Raw genomic sequence first — 20,603 nt, forward strand, 5'->3', positions numbered from 1 at the left:
TGCATTTTATCTTATAAATAGATTTCTAGATGGATTTTGCAAGCATTCATGTTAGTTATCCATCTCTCTGTCTCTCTCTCGCACCACTTAAACACGCCCGTCTTCTTTCTGGTTTGTAGCACCTACATTCATTCCTTTTGCTTCCCTCAGTGGCTCCTTTCTAGTCCTCTGGCTTCTGCAGGTCTCCAGTTGAAACAGACAAATCTAAAGATTTGAAGCTAAGACCCACATATGAAAGAGACCACACACATGTGTCCTTAGGCCCCCGAGTGATATCACTTAGCACAGTTTTCCCAGTGCCACCCATTTATCTGCAAATTGTAGACATTCATTTTTCTTTGCAGGTGGATCAAACCAATGATCATACATAAACAAGAATCTTTGTAGTAGGATGCAAAGTCCTTTGGGTATATGCTCCAGGGTATGGCTGGGTCATAAGGCAGTTCTATTACGAGCTTTTTGAAAAACAACTATACTGATTTCCTTGAAATCTCTGCTTGACAGTGTATTGTGCAGTGCAGAAACTCTTAGACTTCATGGGGTTGGTCCCACCTGTTCTCAGTCTTATTTTCTGGGACTTGTTCAGAAATTCCTTACCTGAGAGATGCACTGAAGTGCTTTCTCTACTCTCCTCTAGAAGTTACCACAGTGGATGCACCAGTTTGCACTCCACACTAAATAAAAAAATTAAAATCCCTCTTTACCTATATCTTTAATAGTCTTCATTTGCACTCATATTTGTCTTAGCCATGCTGACTGGAGTGAAATTAAATCTCAAAGTGGTTTTAACTTTCATTTTGCTGATGGATAAGGACATTGAACAGCTTTTCAAATACTTAGCCATTTGCATTTTTTCTTTTAAAACTCTCTGTCAAATTCTGTAGTCATTTCTTGATTGATTTGTTTGTCTACTTGATGCTTAGATTTAAAAAATTCTTTGTATATTACAGACATTAAAGCTAAGTCAGAGTTATAGCTGGCTAAGATTCTTTTCCATTACATAGACAGCTTCTTCACTTGTTAGATGGTATTTTAATTTCATGGAGTTGGCCCCACCTGTTCTCAGCCACATTTCCTGGTCTTGTTCAGAAATTCCCCACCTGAGCAGATAATTTCTTCTAGAAGTTACCGAAATCATGAAGGCTTTTGATTCAGGTATTAGATTTTGGTAAGAGATAAATACCAAGTTTCATTTTCTCCAGGGAGATAGCCAGTTGTCCTCGCACCTTTTGTTGAAGATGCTGTGTTTTTCTGATGTACATCACTGGCATTTCTTTGTAAACCTGATCTACAGCTACCTTACAGGTTTACAAAGTTCCATTCTATTGATCCATGTGTCTGTTTCTAATGCCAAAACCAGGATTTGTTCATTACAATGACTCGGTAATACGACTTGAAATCAGCAGTGTTTTCATTGTTCAAGGTTGTCTCGGCTATCCACTTTTTGTGCTTTGGTCAAAGAACGCGGACACATGAGGGTAGAATGAGCTGGGAGCTCACTCCCCGCTGTCTAGCTTTCGAGGTGGAGGAAGGCAGTGTGCAAACCATCGTGAAGAGAAATTGTCAGCACTCTTTCCTGACTGTGAACCTGGGGAACAACAACGATGGCTGGATATGCAAGGATGGATGCAGGAGTGGCATGCGTGTAATGGGGACAGCAATGCACTTTGTGATCAGATCTAAAACCAGATCCACAGAAGAGGAACTATGTCTGGCGCTGTCCTGCTGGCCCACAACCTTTAGCTGTTGAGGTCATGAGTCCTAGTGGTAAAGCCACTACAATTATTTTAATAAATAGACATAGTATCAAACAGTTTTCTGAATAGGTGTCATTAGACGCAATAGATTAGTACACCTCTCATCCTTCATCAACTTGAAGTTAAAAGTCACACAGTGTGCTATGAAAAAGTGACTGTGGAGTGTTCAGTTGTAAATGGGGACATCTCTATCACCCCATCCCTCAAAGCTCAGGGAGGATTTAAGAGCTAAAGGTTGAGGAGAGGTGTCATTAAACAGTGTCTTCTGGACAGGGCATGCACAATTTCCTTATGAACTTATTGCCACTGTGGTCATCAGCACAAGACTTATTTGACCCATTAACTTTTCATCATTTAAGGGGGGTGGCTGGGTTCATGAAGCCCCACCCTTCCCTGAGAGACACTTGGCAGTGGCTGGAGAAAGGGAGATGGGTCACTTTCTTCAGGAATGTAATTGCTGATGAGTTACCCAGGTCCAGTAAATAACATCTCCCCAAGCTGGTGTAGAAAATCTAATTTAACTTTCTGGGTCACACACACACACACACACACACACACACACACAGACAAGAAAGTAGAAAGTGACCTGTTGGGAGGAAGGGTCTCAGGGAGTGAGAGAGGAGAAGACAGACTGAGAAGATTAAAGTTCTTTACATACATGTATGATACTGTAGAACAAGAAAAAACTAATAAAAAGTACAGAAGCAAAACAGAGAGATCTTCACTGAGTGCCAGAGCAACTCACTGAATTATGTACTGTAAATATATACAGTCACCAGCAGGTCAGTTATACATCAAGGTATCTGTTGAAAAACATAAAATATGACCAGAACTCCAAAGGACTTAATAAATCTAGTTATTGAACCAGGAGAATGTGATGCAGGGCTGTACAGACTGACATCACATTACAAAGCACAATTTAAATTAGCAGTCAGGGATAATAGACATATACATTGGGGATAATTTTTAATAATAAAATCAAATAATATTTTTCTAGAGAGGACATTTTGGCCACCTCATACCTTTTAATATTTTAAACTTCTCAGCCTATAGCCACAAATCGAATGCCACCGGAATAACATTTGCAATGACCTCTTCTAGCGTTTGCTGAGTACATTATCCCAGCTTACTTTTTCAACATACAATTAATTTTTTTAGACACAAAAATTTTGAGTAGATTTAATTGCTAAAATAACTATCTAGAAAATGGAAATAGCCTTCAATTATGAGCTATGTTCAAAGAAAGCCTTTTTGTTTCTCTCATTGTTTCCTGAAGTGACTTTCAGTCCCTCACCACCTTTTAAGTAACTTTGACAAAACTTTTCTTTTTCTGTCACTGAGAAAATAGTGTCAGTTGAATACCATCTAATGACACAAACCCTTTAGTCAAAGATCACACAATTTGGATGTATGTTGGCTTGGGAGGGGAGCGTGGCCAGGTGCAAAACTCAAGCTCCCTGGACCTGATGTCACTTGTAAGCTTTGTTTCAATGTTTCAGCCAGGCTTCACATAGCAGCTCAGTAAGGAATAAGCGTGGTATGCTAACATTGATTCAAACATCAGTGAGAAGGGAATGTCCCCTGTCATTGATTCACTGGTAATACAGGGCTCTCTCTAACAGATTAGAAAGCCATGCACATCTTATTCCTACACTACTCTCCAAGGCTTTGCCTATGTTTACCCTGAAAAAATTAGCTTTGGGGAGAGGAAAATAAAGTGGAAAGAAAACTTAGAAGCCAAAGAGTAGTCCTCATCTTCCAATGGTTCTGGGAAGACTAGACAGAAGCCAGGCATGGTAGCCCTTACTGCCAACCCAGGATCCATGAATCTGAGGCAGGAAGATCACTTCAAATTCAAAACTAGCCTGAGCGACAATGTAAAGCTGTGTCTTTTGAAACATTTAACAGAATTTTATTTTAGCACATTCTCTTTATTCTGAGACTATTCAGTCCATAATGTGCTTCAACTCAAAGATACCTTTCTATATTAAATACCCACTTAAATATCTATGAAGCTTGTAGCAAACATTCTAAATGAAAAGATTTGTCTTTGAAGCTAGAAAGTCAATTGTAATCAGATGTTTGAATTTTAATGTACTATGAGCAAATATGTATAGGAAAAGAGCACTATGAACATAAAAAGCTTTGATTAAATGTGTGTGTGAAATAAGTTTCAAGACATCTCCAAACATGTGCTGTCTCACACCTGAATTTACTTACTCTAAGTGTGGACATTATTTGGTAGGTTCTATTTTCAACTTTTATTTTCAATGCATTTAAGCTATTAGCTAAGGAAATTTGGTTCCACATAAATGCTGTTCTGCTTCTCCACATTTAGCTACAAGTTCATTATAAATTATAGCATGAAGACTCAATGGGCTCAATGGGTATGCAAACTATTCAAAACAGGTGAAGAAAAAAAGTTGAAAAATACCTCAAAATTAGAAGCCCAGTAACAAGTAGGTGATCAATCATTGGACAATCAATGATTACTCACTGGACTTTACATTTGCAAAATATGAAATTACCCTACCAACCAAGATTGATATAGAACAAAACTTCAAAAGACATTAAAATCTCAGAGTCAGCAACGCTAATGAACTCATTGGACATGGACACTGAACCTGCTCTCCTTCATTTAGATAAATGACATCAACACCATGAGCTATGCAGCCAACATCTGGAAGGCAACACTGTTTTCAGAAGGGAGGAATGCAGTGGGAATTTGATGTTTCTGGGGGCGTTTGGGAAAGATAGAGTCTAGGGAGGAGGAGATTTAGACTCTCTCTGACTGAAATACCTTAGACATGATTCATTCAGGAGTCAAATGAGGCGTCCAGAATGCTAAACTAATCGGAGGGGAAATGGTGCCTCTCCCGTCACTCATTTTCAGGGCCAGACTTGCCTACTCCTGTCTGTGTTTTTCTTGTTCGTTGCAGTTCTCTTCACTGTCTCTCCTCTGTTTTCTTCCTTGGCTCCCATCAGTGCTTTACTTCACACTGATTGTGGTTTCTACAAACTTCCTCCAAAACACTTGCTGCATGCAAGTTGGAAGCTGGCACCCAAATTCCTCATGCCTGAATCCACTTTAAATTTCATGTCAATTTGCTGTAAGTATTGAAACAGCAGGGTTTCAATTTTTTTTGAGGATCTCTACTATCAGTTTGGGGTTTCAAAAATCCACTTCATTCTAGAAGCAGTGAGGACTTCTTTGTTTTGTTGAAATCTGCAGAAGCAGTAAGATTCTCGGGACGGGGTAAGGGAGGCACATATTTTGGGAAACAAGCCTTACACCTTACATTACACTGTTGCAGACACTTTGGTCTCCTTAAATGGATGGAAATCATGGTTCCAGGTTGCTCACTCTCTCAACTAATAATTATTTGTACAAATGCTGAGAAGTGAAGATAATAGCCTTTCCCTCCCTGAAGGAGTCTCCAAATGCAAAGATTAGACCACCATAGCAGCGTATCCTTAAAGCCCAGAGGAGGGCCAAGCTGAGTTCAGTTAGACACAAACTCCTCCCATCCCATTGCTCATGAATCTTGGTTCGGGAGGGGGGGGGTGCTTTAGCTCCGTAGCTCCCTCTCTTTGGCTCCTGAATGGATTCTGTGTCAGATCTGTGGGAGGGCTGTAGTCTAACTCAAGTCTCTCACCAACTTTGTTTTATTTTTTTTTAATTTTCTTTTCTTTCTTTTTATATCTCCAGCATTTTTAAAAATTTAAATTAGAAACAAGCTTGCTTCACATGTCAATCCCAGCTCCCTCTCCCTCCCCTTCAAACCTCTCCCAACCCCTCACCCAATGCCCACTCCACTCTCTAAGGAGAGTGAGGCCCTCCTTGGGAGAATCTTGAAATTCTGTCATATGATCTGGGGCGGAATCTAGGCCCTCCCCCATGTGTCTAGGTGGAGACAGCATCCCTCCATGTGGAATGTGCTCCCAAAGTCCAACTGGATGACAGGGCTAAATACTGATCTACTGCCTGAGGCCCCAAAGAATGCTGAGGCCTCCTCACTGACACCCAAGTTCAGGGGGTCTGGATCAGTCCCATACTGGCCTCTCAACTATCAGTCTGGGGTCCATGAGCTCCCCCTTGTTCAGGTCAGCTGTTTTGGAACCTTATATATACCTGAACAGGCTTCAAAGATGTCAACAGTTTGCTAAGTATTTCCCTCTAGAGAGTTGTTTGGGTGGGTGGCGGGGGTTCATTTCAAATTCTGATGATATGGTTCTATGGTCATTTTCAACGACTCTGACTGGATTTTCCGACCTCTTTACCATGTGTTCGTGCTTCTGCTCTGCTGCTACTGAGACATTCAGTTCTGTTAGGTGGAGTAGGCTCCCAGTCACCACTGTGACTGTGTTGGCCTGTGTTGGGATCCTAATGGTTACCACTAGCCAATGGGCATAGATATAGCCAGTAGAGGCATAGGACTGAGCCAGCCCCCAGAGGATGGCTGCTGAAAGCTCTGCTCCTTCTCTGGTCTGCTGATAACGCTTGCTGCTGCAGTCGAATGAGGGAAGATTGGACTCTAAGGACCCCAGCTCTTAGTGGACTTCTTCAGAACCAACTGGACTGGATTCTTGGCACTTCCTCTCATTTCTCTGCCAGCTCTTATCCCATTCTCAGCTGGGTTAATTTTTTGTCACTGTAGCAAATACCTGAAAGAAACAACTCAAGGAAGGAAAGATTTCTTTTGGCTCATGGTTTCAGAGACCATTGTCCAAGGATGGTTCAATACACTGATTAGAGCCTGCAGCAAGGCTGAGCGTCCATTGTGGTGTGTGTGTGTGTGTGTGTGTGTGTGTGTGTGTGTGTGTGTGTGTTATTATGGTAGCAACTTATTTAGAAGCAGTCAGGAAACAAAGAGTCAGGACAAGTCCAGACTTCCCAAATATTGATCTGTGCCTTCCTACCAGTGACTTAAGTTCCTCCAGCCAGGCCCTACCCCCTGATTCTTCCACTTCTCAATGTGCCATCAAATTATGAATCTATCAGCTGGACCACTCATTGACGTAGGTAGAACCCCCAGATCCAATCACTTCCCAAAAGCCTCACCTCTGAACACAATGCCATTTGAGGGTCACTTCATAGCCATAGCAACCAGCTCTGTGTCCCACCTCTAGCGCCTCGGAGCCCTGGCGGTATCAGAGGGCAGCTGGAACAGACCTGTGCGTATCTGGAGTTTATGTATCTGGAGGTCAGGAATCAGTCATGTCCTTTTCTTCAGGCTGTAACTGAGGTGTATTACTTTCAGAAGTTGTGAAATCCCAGCATTTGACGCAGCAAATGGAGGAGATCCTCGTACTTCACGGTGGCTTACACCCTTTCTTGATTTTCCTCAAGCATCTCTGGCTTCTTGTCTTTAAAACTGGAAGAGTCACAGCATGTCAAGGAGGGTGGATGAGTAGAAAAACAGGCCTCAGTGTAAAGGAAGACAAATTTAGTGATATCCTGTAGCACAGGTTCTAATAGGCCTTGGTAATGAAAGCCTGGAGTCCGATATTAGGAGCTGAAAGTTGAAAGATCAAAGGGTCAGTCAGTCACCAGAGCTCTGTGTCTATGAAACCCTCAGACTGAAAAGTGACCGAGTTCCTGTCTCCTCTCACTGTATTCCTCTCTCTGCCAAGCTATCTCACTTCCTGTCTGTCTATACAAACCTCCAGACCTCTATGGTTAGCTACTGGCTAGCTCTGCCCTCTGAGCAAGATATCATCACATTTTCCATCTACGACCAACATGCCTGTCTTGGAATTTTCTCTAAAATGATTAGAAGCACACAGTTGATAACAGAAAATGAAACGCTACAGAGCTTGACTGTTCTGTTTGTAGATCCCAACAACCTCTGGTGTTTTATGTTGAGTTTTTGATACCAAGACCATCCTCCATAGAATCTAGTTTCCCCAGTAATTCCAACTAGAGCACTCAAAACTCTGGTCCTCTGGCATGAATGAAACAATATGCAATCATGCAGCTCTTAATCTGGAACACTAAACCACAGAGGGTATTCGGGCACTAATTTAACCATTAATGGGCTAAGCAGCAGTATTGCATTTCTGGAGCAGGGTGGTGGCTCACAGACATGGGGTCACAGGTAGGCTTGCTATGAGCCTCTTCGCCAGGCTAATAAAACCCTTCAAGCACTGGCTTAACTCATACTTCATATCTTCTTAGGAAGATGCTGGGCCTTATAAACTCATGGTTTACAATCATTTGTATAACTCTATGCAACATAATGACTTGAAAATAACCCCCCATCCCCCACAGGCCTGGAGGAGTTAATTCTTCTTTAGAAACCTGCATTTCATTTTGCTCTTCAAAGAACGATCATGCTCATCTTATTACAGAATAACTTATTCATATGAAGTACATAAGTATTAGTAATTTATGTCTTTCAAATATTGTCTCTGTGGTTCTTTTCTTATCCGTATCACTGTGTAAATTGTCTTTATTAGGTCAAATCTATGAGCCATATCTGGTAATTCTAAGGTTAAGAGATAGGGAGAAAGACAGAAATGACAGAGGGGGAGAGAGAAAGATTTGTACTTTAATCCAACTAACCAACATTTCCTTCTTCCTGTCACATATGGCCATTTCTTACATGACTCTCACCATTTGGCATAAACACAATTAGAGTGACCTACTGGTTTAGGAAGTGTCTTATGTGATTTCTTCCATTCAAAACACAGGTGAAATGTCTTGTCCCAGAGTGCATACAGCGAACATTCTACATGGGAGGCTTCATGTATCCATTTCCTCACCAAGCATTTGGAGGAACCATTCTATCCATTGGCAATAAAATCCCTTGCCATCACCAAGGATTATTTTCCCAGCAATGACCAAGGGCAAGTGTTTTTCAATCACACTGAGACTTGAGAGGCTTTCTCCGAGTGAGCAACCCTTTGCTAGGATATTCAGAGCACAGTGTGTTGCAGGCATGCAGCACCTGTTACTCACTTGCTTAAATGTCTCATGAAGAGGACAGAGAAAAAAATAGTTTCTCTGTGTCTCTGGGAACATACATAAATTTAGCATGCAGTTCTTTTTAGGCCTCTTCCAACTTTGAATTACCTTAAGAAAGGCCATAGGATATAGAATATCTTGAAGATACTCTTCACATTCCAATTTCTTCCCTAAAATGACTGAGAACAGGTGGTGTCCCAGAAAAGAAATAAGAAGGATGGGGGGAAATGAAATGAAAAATACAATAGAAGTTGATTTTATAAATCCAGGCATAGATCTGGGGTGAAAAAGTGTCAGTCAACTTCTTATTGCCAATGTTTGCCTTACTAAGTATTTAGTTATCTAATTCTACTAATTACAGGGCACAGGGGACAGAAGAAACTGCTTTTGAATTTTGAAAATCCACTGTGTATGTGAAGATGCTGTTGACCAATGCTCCTGATGAGGCAGATTGATTTTACATAATTCTTACTGCATTTTAAGCTGACCATGGTCTAAATATTTTCGTCATACAATCAACCAATCTTTGTCTCATTATCACAATATTAAAATCACATTTGTTTAATATGACTTCTTTGAGTGTCCTGTTATGTATAATCATAGATATGGCTGACAGCCTGGTAATATTAGAGCCACATAAAAACAAGGCAGTGACAGTATTGCTGTGTTGATTTAAATTGAACCATGATTTTTTTCTAGAATTTTATTTTTCAGCGTTCTCTCTGTCCCTGTGTGTGTGTGTGTGTGTCTGTGTCTGTGTGTGTGTCTTTGTTCCCCTCCCCTCCCCCCCTCCGCCTCCTCCTCCCCTCGTGGTCATGTTGACTATGGGCCATGATGTACATGTGAAACTCAGAGGATGTCCCTGTGGGTCAGCCCTCACTTCCACCTGCTCTATTGTTTCCCCTGTGTCTAGCAGGCTAGCTGACCCACAACTTTCCGGGAACTCTGTGTCTCTATCTCCTACCTCACCAAAGGAACAGTGAGATTACAGATGCTCATTACATCTCCCAGCTTCCCATGGGTCCTGAGAACTCCACCTCAGATTCATGTTTGTTTTACAGTTTTTCGTTCACCAAATGAGTCATCTCCCTGGCCCACAGAACCATGTTCTAAATGGCTTGATCTATGACAGAATGTACATAGGTAAGCAGTTCCAAAGTACTTGCGAATGTCTTCTGAGCACACAGGAGTGTGCAAGCTCCCACAGACACATAGAATTCCATACCACTGAACACAGACAAACTGTAATGGCAAACCCTTGAGCCTTTTCAGCGTTTCCTGACTCCCTTGAGTAAACACCTGTCTACACACTTTTGAACTGCTGAATTTTATACCACTGTTTATTAACATCTGTTTTGTGAATACTGTTTGAGACTTCTGGGGCTAATCTAAGAATCACAGACATGATCATCAGAAGAGAGTTCAAGGTCAGCTGTCAGCATCAAGCAAGTGCTATATTTATAAAATTTCTACAAATAGAACTTTCCATTTTTTATCTTCAAGTGTACTGAGAATCAGCTATTATTTTCAATGACTTTTTTAAAATATAAATGTAAACTTCTAACTTGCATTTATACTTCAAGTTCACCCTGATGTTTTACATACTAGTGATTGGCCACAGAAAGATACCTTGGAATTTCTCCTACCTTCTTCCTGCCAATCTGCCTTACTTCAGGAGCAGGTGGAAAATTCAGGTAAGCATCCACCACAAGCAAAAATTCAGCACATGCAAAATGCAAATTTTACTCTGCCACAGTTCTGCCTGGGAAGTGAGAGAATGTGCAGTGATTAAAACTGTTTTTTCCTGATGGTGGTAGTGTGTTGTGTGTGTGTGTGTTTGTGTGTATGTGTGTGTGTGTGTGTGTGTGTGTTGATGAGTATGTGTTTGAAAGGGGCAGAGTGTCTTTTGGGGTTATAACCAAACAGAAAAATCTTTGACTTGATTTTGGACTCTCATGTGCCTTCCTAAGACTTGGCAATTGCAAAGATTTTCTATACCTTGAATCATACAAACATAATCTAGAAATTCTGTGCAATATTGAGTATGTCATGAATGCATGATGTAGGCAAATGAAAGATTTATGGATTTATGAGTTAAGTTATGACCAAAGAGCTAAGAACAGTCAACTAAACGGAAAAGTGTAGAAATCATTACAAAATGAATGTGTGCAGCTATGTTGAAACTCATCTCAGTAAATGATTCATACAAGTGATGGGATTCCTTTAAGTTTCATTAAGAAAGCAGGTTCCTCCATTAAATTTATACATAAATTTAAACATATGTGACAAAGAAATAATTATTAAACATACATGATACAGTAGTAGTACCCAGTACATGCCTATTCTTCTCTTATCCAAAAGTTATGATGGGAGGGTCAGGAAAGATTTGCTGCTTTTGCAGAGGACTGCAGTTCATTTCCCAGACCCCAAATAGTGGTTTATGACCATCTTAAACTCCAGTTATAGAGGATCAAATCCCTCTTCAGGACTCCAGGCATGCACCCAGGTGTACACATACACACACACACACACACACACACACACACACACACACACACACACAATTTAACTGCTAAATAGATATATAGGCTGTGATAAGTATTACAATTACCAGTTGTCTTCATAAACAATAGAGGAATAACAGAGACCTGCCTATATATAATATCACAGCAAGTGTCCATTAGGAAATGTTTCCTACCTTCCCAGGTGAGGGCCCCATTGATCAAAGCAGAACCTACTCATAAGGGGAATGTGATCTTTCAAGCTTAGTAGGCATGGTAACTTCATGCACTAAGAACATTTGCTTCTTCTTCTACTGTGACTACAAGTGTTCAGATCTTTAGTTAAGCTATTTTTCCATGGAACAACATAAATATTTGAACTCATTTAATGATAATAAATGATTTAAATGTGTGTGTGAGAGAGAGTGGGGGGGGGCTCTCACTTTGTAGTCCCCACTGTCCTGGAACATTCAAGTGACCTTGAAATCAAAGATCCACCTGTTGGGATTGAAAGTGTGAAATATTCTGTCTTGCAAAAACATTTTTGATCAAGGAGAAAGATCAATCTTCAACATGGGTCAAACCATCCCTTAGGCCGTGGACTTGGACAAAATAAAAGGGAAAGGAGAAAACAAGCAGAACACTAGTATCCATCTTTATGCATCCTGATTTGGATAGCTACATCAAGATATAGAGCTACAGAGATGACTCGGCTGCTAAGAGAATTTGCTGCTCTTCCAAACAATCTGGGTTTGATTCCCAACAGCTACAACATGCAGCTCATAACTTCCTGTAACTCTAGCTCCTGAGGATCTGACCTCCTCTTCTGGCCTCCACCAATATGTACAAATATGTTGTAGAGTTACATACAGACACATGTACATTCACATGAATAAGAATAAAAATATATACACATATTAAGTTATGGTGCAAGTTTCCACTGAACATGAGCTCATTCACACCATGCCTTCCTATATGAAATCATAAGTCAAAATAAATCATCCTACCCTTAAGTTGCTGCTTGTCACATACCTGGTAACAGAGATGAATAAAACAACAAACATAAGAATCTATTCTTTAAAATTATATCACTTGACCTGCTGTTTTTAAGTTGGTGGAATTAATGCCTCCCAAATCTTCTCTCCGTATCCAAACACTCTGAGATCTCAAAAAACCAAGCAAAAACAAATCAAACAAAATTTTAAATTAAAAGACATCTATAATTCAAAGTCGTTGTTCTTGAAGACTTAAGTCAATGAAGGCGTAATGAATAACCGAAGATAAGAAAGAAATCTCACATGTCAACACACTCCTGTATGTGCCCTTTAAGAACATAAAAAAGGCTCAAGAATTAGAACTACAAGAAGCAATTTACTGAGGTGTTAGGAGACTATTTGAAAAATGTCACAGCAAAAATTGGCCTCCATCTCTGGCCCTGAACCACTCTAAGCACTTCAAATGCCTATCTGCTATGGTGCCTCGGGCACTAGGTACTAGGGTAAAACTAGAATTAGCCTAAAGCTATTTCCTGAATCATGTACCTTCATTTTCACATTCAAAGAGCTGATAGCCAAGCCAACTCATTCTAGGTATCCTAAAAGACAGTGCACACTCTGGGAGAAAACTCTAGTAGAAATACAGACATCTGGGACTCCACAACACAAATGCTACCTAGCCAGTCAGACATGTTAATCATAAGAGTTTATTAGTGCGAGGAGTACCTGTCCTGGTTAGCTTTTCTGCTGCTGTATTAAACACCCGAAACATTTTGGGAAAGGAAGGATCTATTTCATCTTACACTTCCAATCCCCAACCCTTTATTGAAGGAGGTCAGTGGAGCAACTCAAGAAGGAGCAGAGAGGAAATGATGGAGAAAAGATACTTACTAGCTTTCTTCATTACTCCCATTCAGTTGTGAATATAGAGCACAGTCCTGCAAACCTAGGGATGGTACCACCCAGTTGTCTGGGCCCGCCTACATCAATTCGCAATTTTTAAATGCCCAAAGACATGCCCAAAAGCCAACCTGGTGGAGGCAATTGCTTGGTTAAGGTTCATTTGTCCTAGGTACATCAAATCGGTACCAGGATTATTCTCCACAGCAGCTAGCACTCACGAACCTTTCCATTTGCTTAATAAGCTCCTAATATTAATTAGGAAAACAAGCTCCACAAAGAAAGAGGAATGAAAAGACTCAAAACTTACACTAAGAAAAGAGCCAGGGAGCAGAAAAATTCTGTAATTAGTATCTGTGGAGAGCTAAAAGAGCAGTGAATCCCTGAGACAAAACAAAATGCATAAAAAATTCATAACTTGAAATTAGGCCTGGCGATATCTCCAGCAGTGATTTTTTAAATTATTACTCTGGTATCTAAGGACTTCTGTGCTTGCATATGAAATTTGAGACATTTTTTCAATGCCTATCAGGAATTATATTGGAATTTTTCAAGGGATTGCACTGAATCTGTAGACTGATTTGGTAGGATGTTTTCACAGTAGCACTCCTACCAATCCATATGCATGGAAGACCTCACCATCTTCTGATCATCACAGTTGATGAAGGAAATAGCTTTGACAAAGTCTAACATCTCTTCATGATAAAACAAACAAGTAAACAAAAACCTTGAGGTACCATAGATAGAAGGACCATATCCTAACATAATAATGGCTGTATATAAGAAACCTGTAGCCACCACCGTGATATATGATGAAAACTCAAAGCATTCCCACCAAGGTCAAGAACAACACAAAGGGTGTCTACTCTCACCACCTAGCCAATACAGCACACGAAGTCCTACCAACAGATACAAAGAGAAAAGGAAGATATAGAAGGATCCCTATTGAAAGTTGATGGGTTTGTATATGTGAAACTCCAAAGACTCTAACAGAAGATCTAGTTCATAGCATCTAATATGGGTGTTTAATTTGGAATAACCATAGAAATCATCGAACTATAAAGAATCTATTAGAAGCTGAGCAGGGCCCAAGAGAAGACAGTAATAGAGCAGAGTTGATATAAAAGGGGAAAGAGAAATAATGAAGGAAGGCTTAAGAGAAGAGAGAAAAGAGAAGTGAGGGAAGAGGAAGGAATACCTGACCCTAAGGGTGTTTGAAAAGGCCATGTAGACACCAATTGTTTTATAAACTTCATATTCAAACTTTAAGTGGAGCTGCCCTATCTACCTACATGTAAGTGCTTTTCCCAGATATCACAAGTTGCCAGATAAAGCCTACTACCTTTTATCAAGTTGTTGGCTGGGGACATTCCATAAATCTCCAAAACAATGTCAACAATTGCCATTGCTTTTGATTGCTATCTAGAATGTGATAGCAAGTTCCTATTGCTGAAGACATCATGCATTTTGTTCATAGGACTTAGAGAACCAAAGCTGAAACTGAGAGGGAAACTTCCTGCTGACTAGCTCTCGCAGACTTGGAGGATGCTAGGCAGGCTGCTAGTTGAAAAGGGCCTTGGACAGTCTTACCCAGCTATGAACCCTGCAAACTGCGGTAACATTCAGTGGGTCAAGATATGCCCGTGGGTGCAATGGTGACATGAAAGTCCTATGGGCAACCAATCACTTTCTGATTGGGTTTAAGGCCCATTATACAAGAGGAGACTCATACATGATACTGTAAGTCAAAGAACCCACACCTGGGGAGATCATAAGCTTTAGGGATAAACCTACTACTATTTTGTCACATGGACATAATATCAGCTACTTTCTAAATGTTTATCTTTATAGCTATAGATCAGTGCCACTCAGTTATCATTAAAGAAAGGTCTTCATGTAGTGAATATTGGTCAACACAGAGACTCAAAGCTAATCAAAATACAGATAACAAGTGTTGGCGAACCTCTCAACCATAGATGTGAAGTTTCCATTATAATCCTTCTCCCTGAGGCTCAGGAAACACTGTAGAAAATGGGGGTGGGGTGGGGCACAAATGTCATAAGAGCCAGAGGTCAAGAGAACTGGAACAAAATATTACCCCCTGGATATGACAGGACCATTGCACTTGTGAACTTACTGCAGCTGTGGCTGTCTGACCAAGACTGTCCAAAGGTCAAGCCAGTCAGCCTTCCGGCATGGATAGCAAGAAGCATGTGAGCCCTCACCTCAGGCTGACCTATTGGCGGTTGGTGACTGCTATGGAATGAAGGGTTCGTTTTCTTTAGCAATGCAACCTTTGGCAGAGTTATTGTGCTCCCGTGGATAGCCCCACACCCATGCATTTATGAGTTGCATTAATGGAACTCAGCAGGTGTTTCAGCCACTTTTCTGTGATAAAAATATTCTGGCAAAAGCAACTTAAGAGTTTAGTATTCTGTGAATATGCAGTTATTTTATGTGTAGCTGTGCCTGAGTGTATGCAAGTGTACATGTTCATACAGTACCTGTAGAAGCCAGAAGAGGAAGTTAGAACCTGAAACTAGAATTACAGGTTATTGTTTGCTGTCACATGGGTGTTGGAAACAGATTCTGAGTCCTCTACGAGATCAGCAAGTGTTCTTAAATGATGGTCCATTTTTACAGCTTCCCCATGAGGCTTAATTAGGCTTATGAGTTCAAAAGGATAGAATCCATCATGATGAGATAAGGCAATAGAGAGGGGAAGGCTGGCAGCATCAGAAAGCTAGCTGGTCGCATCTTAATTCATCTATGAGAGAGAAAGAGAGAGACAGACAGACAGACACAGACACAGACACAGAGAGAAAGAACAGAAGATGGTATACTTCCTCCACTAAATCCACACCCTAAAACCTCCCCAAATAGTGCCACCAACTGGGAACCTAGTGTTCAGTTGTTAGGAGGAACTGAAGGAGAGATTCCAGGAGGAGCTGGAATTGGCAATAGAGATGAAGATGATCAAAACCCATTGTATGCATACATGAAATTCTCAGAGTAACATGGAATTCATAAAACAAATTGATATTAAAGAAACTCAAAAACATAAATCTATAACCAATGTGAAACCAAAGATTAAAGAAAAGAAGAATTAGACAAAAGACCTCTTTTCAACTTGCAGGAATTTGGTGACAAAAATATTAGAATTCTTCAGGGAATAATAACTTGTCACCCACAACTAAACTGGAATCCAGTTGCAGAGAGGGAGGAGTGATGAGCAAAGGGGTCAAGACCAGGCTGGAGAGACTGACAGAGACAGCTGACCTGAACCAGGGGGAGGTCATGGACCCCAGACTGATATCTGGGAAACCAGTATGGGACTGATCCAGGCACCCTGGACATGGCAGTTTGGAGGTCTCGGCAATCTATGGGGTCTCTGGTAGTGGATCAGCATTTATCCCTAATACATAAATGGACTTTGGGAACCCACTTCACACAGAGGGATACTCTCTCAGCCTAGTCACATAGGGGAGGGTGCAGGCGTGCTACTAATGATGTAGATCTCCCATAGAAGGCCTCACCCTCCCTGTAGAGTAGAAAGGGAATGGGATAGAGGGTCGGTGAGGGTCAGGGGAGGAGGGGAGGAAGAGAGAACTGGGATTGACACGAAAAACAAGCTTGCTTCTAATTTAAATTTAAAAAAGAGGAAAAAAACAAACTTGTCTTACGTCTAATGATAAAATAGAAAGCCTGAGGCCCAAAACCACGCATTTCAGATGCTTCATGTAAATGCCATCCTTCCAGGACATCCCAACATCCTTACATAGAGTCAGTATCCAACCAAACCATCACTATACAGCAACGATGTCAGGGCATTTGAGTAAAAGTGTCTCAATAGATAGTTGTTTGCCCTCCATAAGGAGATAATGTTATGCTCTGCAAGGGGTAAATCAAAGAAGGATATGCTATATCAGGAAACAGGATCAAAAATGAGAATAGGCAAAAGAAATTTCCAGATATTCAGGATCACAGCCTTCACACAGAAAAAGCCATTCCACACTGGATAGAAGACCTCAGGATGGAAGTTTCCAGAGGAAATGAAAGTAAATAGATAGATTATCAGGTACAGTAGACTGTTCAGGAATGTGAATGAGGCCTTAACTCACAAGTCTACTAAACAGTAGGAGCTTAGCAACAGCTTCCATATAAAATAAGAGAAGTAGACATTGTCTAGTTACAATTAACAGGTCTAGAAGAAGCACTGTGGGTGTGAATATAAATTAAACCTGCTTTGCTCTTTGTTATAGAAGGAAACAGCATGTATATTAGTCAATACAATGTAAATGCCAACTACGGGTTTAACACTCATGGAAGGTCATTAGCAATGGTTTATTTTTAATAGTTTGCAAACATAAAATATTAAAATTATAAAATTCTAGGTCAATGTTTACAAACTAACAAAACATGATTTTTGAGCATGGAAAAGCCAGAAATGGAGTCTGAACTGTCAAGGATGCAGCCTCCTAGAGCAGTCCTAGAAAAAGCCTCGCTTGCTGAGGTGTTCTGTGTTCACAGTGTTATTGAGGAGGGTCAGGAATGACACAGAAAATGCCTTCACTCTCCTGCAATTTAGACCTTGTCTACATCCAATCAGATATAGAACATCGGTTCTATTTTAAGAAAGTAGAAAGACAAGGAGAGTAAGTTTCAGAAAAGTGAGCTAAAAGTTGATGGAACACACAAGATTGCTTGTGAACTACTTTTAAGACCCAGATAACCATTTAGAGATGGGCACATTTTAAAAACCAAAGAGCAGAGAAAATCCTCTCTTTTCTTAGTTTGCTTGTTTATTAGCTAAGTCCATAGTAACAGCTATTGGAAAGAAAAAAAAAACTCAAGATGGTGTTTTTACAACTGCTCATGGGATTCGCAACTCTATTCAGCCAAACATGGTGGAAACGCCACTCTACCCTGACCCTGACTTGGAGAAGAGAAAGCAACATACTAATATATCAATCAATATATTTAAAAATGAAACTGGGAAATTTAGAGGAAAATATGGAGAGAACTAAGATGATCCAGATATAGGAGGACAAAAGTTATCCTTTCTCTCACATATGGTCATTTAGTGTTTTGATGGGTGTATTGGGTGGTGAGAATGAATAGAGGCTAGACACTAGATAGGAGACCCTGAATGGGGAGTAAGGGATGATACGGAAGCTGGAGGGAAGGCAAAAATATACATATGTGAAACAGAGAGGAGACTACTGGGAGCAGAAAGGTACAAGGGCAGAAAGGATGTATGGAGGAGCAGACGGAGGAAAAACAAACAAAAACCAACAACAACACATTTTGTTAGAGAAATGCCAAATGAAATCTAACATCAGTACATTGATGAAAGCTGTGTTTAAGACGTTAGTGTTGGACATATGCCAAGTTATTCTGAGTATCGAACTCTTCTAAGCAAGGTGAATTAGACTCACTGTGTAAGCACACAGACGGCAGTGTTGGCAGTGTTACACACCACAGTCCCCTGTTCCAGAGCTCTGTGACTACGTCTGCTGAAGTCATCTGCGTTTTGAGCAAGAATATCATTTACGTATCTGTCCATCTATGCAGGACACAGACTGATGGTCTAGCAAGATCCTCCTCCCCCATATTTCAACTATTGACTACTACAATGTGCCCTTGTCTGTCAGCAGGCCAGAGATACTTGTTGATCAGGGCTAAGTTCCTTCAACCAGCTCACAGTCACAGAGGCGAAAATTTACGCAAACAAGTCCTCCAGACCTTGAGACCACTCCAAAACTATACACATGGAGAACAGTGTTAATGTTAGTGGTGACTCAAGAAAGATCTCTCAGACCCAGAAATATCACACAGTCACTAATCCCTTTGGAAGGTTCCCTGACATTGGCCAGAGAATTTCCTTTTCTTTTTCATCTAGAAATAACTTGACAAATCATCATTTCGTCCCCACGGTCCAACATAGAAAGCATTTCTTGGCCAGTCCCCCTGACTTCCTCCTGCAAGAGTTTGAACTACAGGCATTTACTGGGTTTTCACTCTAACCTTATTCTTGTTACTTTTTTCACCTAGAGTGTAACCTCCTGACTCTTGACTCAGCTCCCATGTGATTTGATTCTTGCAAAATCTTTGTGGAATTGAACTTGTCTAGTGACCTAGAATTGTGCTTCCTCGTGCCTATGTTCTCACTGGCAGTGGAGTAATGTTCTTAGCGTCAAGGTTATCTGGCCACCGTCTCTTCACAGGTACAGAGCAATCAGAAACTCTCCTCCTGGTGTTTGGATCCATCTAGCATGCAATGCCCCACGCATGACTCCATTCTTATTGAACTTTAGAACCCAAGGGACTTGAACCCATTTGCAAATCCATTTTACTAGCAAAATAAATCACATTTTAGTCTTGTGGGTTATATAACATAGATGTTAGGTATAATGAAAAGCAAAAACATCTACAACACAAGGCCTGAGAGTTGTTAATTTTACAGTTTTATGCTATAAGCCAGCAAATAGTTGGTTTTACAAGACATTAAGTGATGATGAAACTGTAGCATAAATCATTTTGTGCACAAACAAGGCTAAATAAAAATGCATTGGATATTCAAAGTTTTGGAAACCACTTACGTGAACACAGGCCACCATGAATGTTCAGGCTGTGGCTGAGTGTTGTTCTAGGGCCCATCAACTGCTAATGGGCTTCCTAACCCTGAATTCCTTCCTATGCATCCACAAAGGAAGTACTCATCATGACTTTGCCATGAAGGACAATCTTTTTTTGTTTGTGGTTCTTTTTTAAATGCAAGCTACTCTGCACTTTTCTTTTCACAAGTTGTATCCCTGGGTCTCCAATGCTGTCCCCTGCTGTGCTGAAGGCTGGTTCCTGCCTTTCCACTCATTATTCTTTCTCTACTTGTTTCCTATCCATTATTTCTCACACCTTAACTACTTGACAAACATGGAGTTAGCAGCATCAGTTTGTGTGTTCTTGGGCCGAGCTCCTTTGCACACTGTAGTATCTCGAAACACACAGAACCATAGTCCGTGCATGTGACAATTGGACAAATATTTGTGCAAAGAGTAAATGATGCCTTTCTGTTCACTTCCATAAGTGACATTCCACAGATATGGATCTTTATGAAATGTTTTGACTCTATCAACACACACACACACACACACACACCTTCATAGAATTGGAGAGGTTGAGAAAACAAACCAACTTTGGAGACAAGACATTTTAAACAAAAGTATTTTGAACAAAGGTATATTGATGGTTGATAGGGCAAAAAGCAGGGTTAGTACATTTATGGACCTTCATGGAATTATGGATTTGTTCTTTGATGGATTAGGTCTTTGTTCCCATTTAGGTAGGTATTGGGGCCTACGTACTGGGTTTTAAGGTCAGAATGGTCCCTCTAGCGTGGAGTCACCTGTACTAAGACTTGGGGTCCTGTTACAGCTTATCATTTTTATCAGAAGAACTTGTACACTAATTGTGTAGACCTTCG

General features: G+C 40.6%; 1 long non-coding RNA gene across 1 annotated transcript in view; it reads right to left on the reverse strand.

Moving 5' to 3' along the window:
- Nucleotides 1-5,800: 5,800 nt before the first annotated feature.
- LOC121141918 overlaps nt 5,801-20,603 on the reverse strand; it is a 76,609-nt gene continuing 61,806 nt past the window's right edge. Inside the window, exon 6 of the long non-coding RNA XR_005878874.1 lies at nt 5,801-7,273. This is a non-coding gene — a long non-coding RNA (uncharacterized LOC121141918). The remainder of the gene's footprint in view (nt 7,274-20,603) is intronic.

This window comes from Mesocricetus auratus, unplaced genomic scaffold, assembly GCF_017639785.1.
Source record: "Mesocricetus auratus isolate SY011 unplaced genomic scaffold, BCM_Maur_2.0 Super-Scaffold_100008, whole genome shotgun sequence".
NCBI classification, from domain to species: domain Eukaryota; kingdom Metazoa; phylum Chordata; class Mammalia; order Rodentia; family Cricetidae; genus Mesocricetus; species Mesocricetus auratus.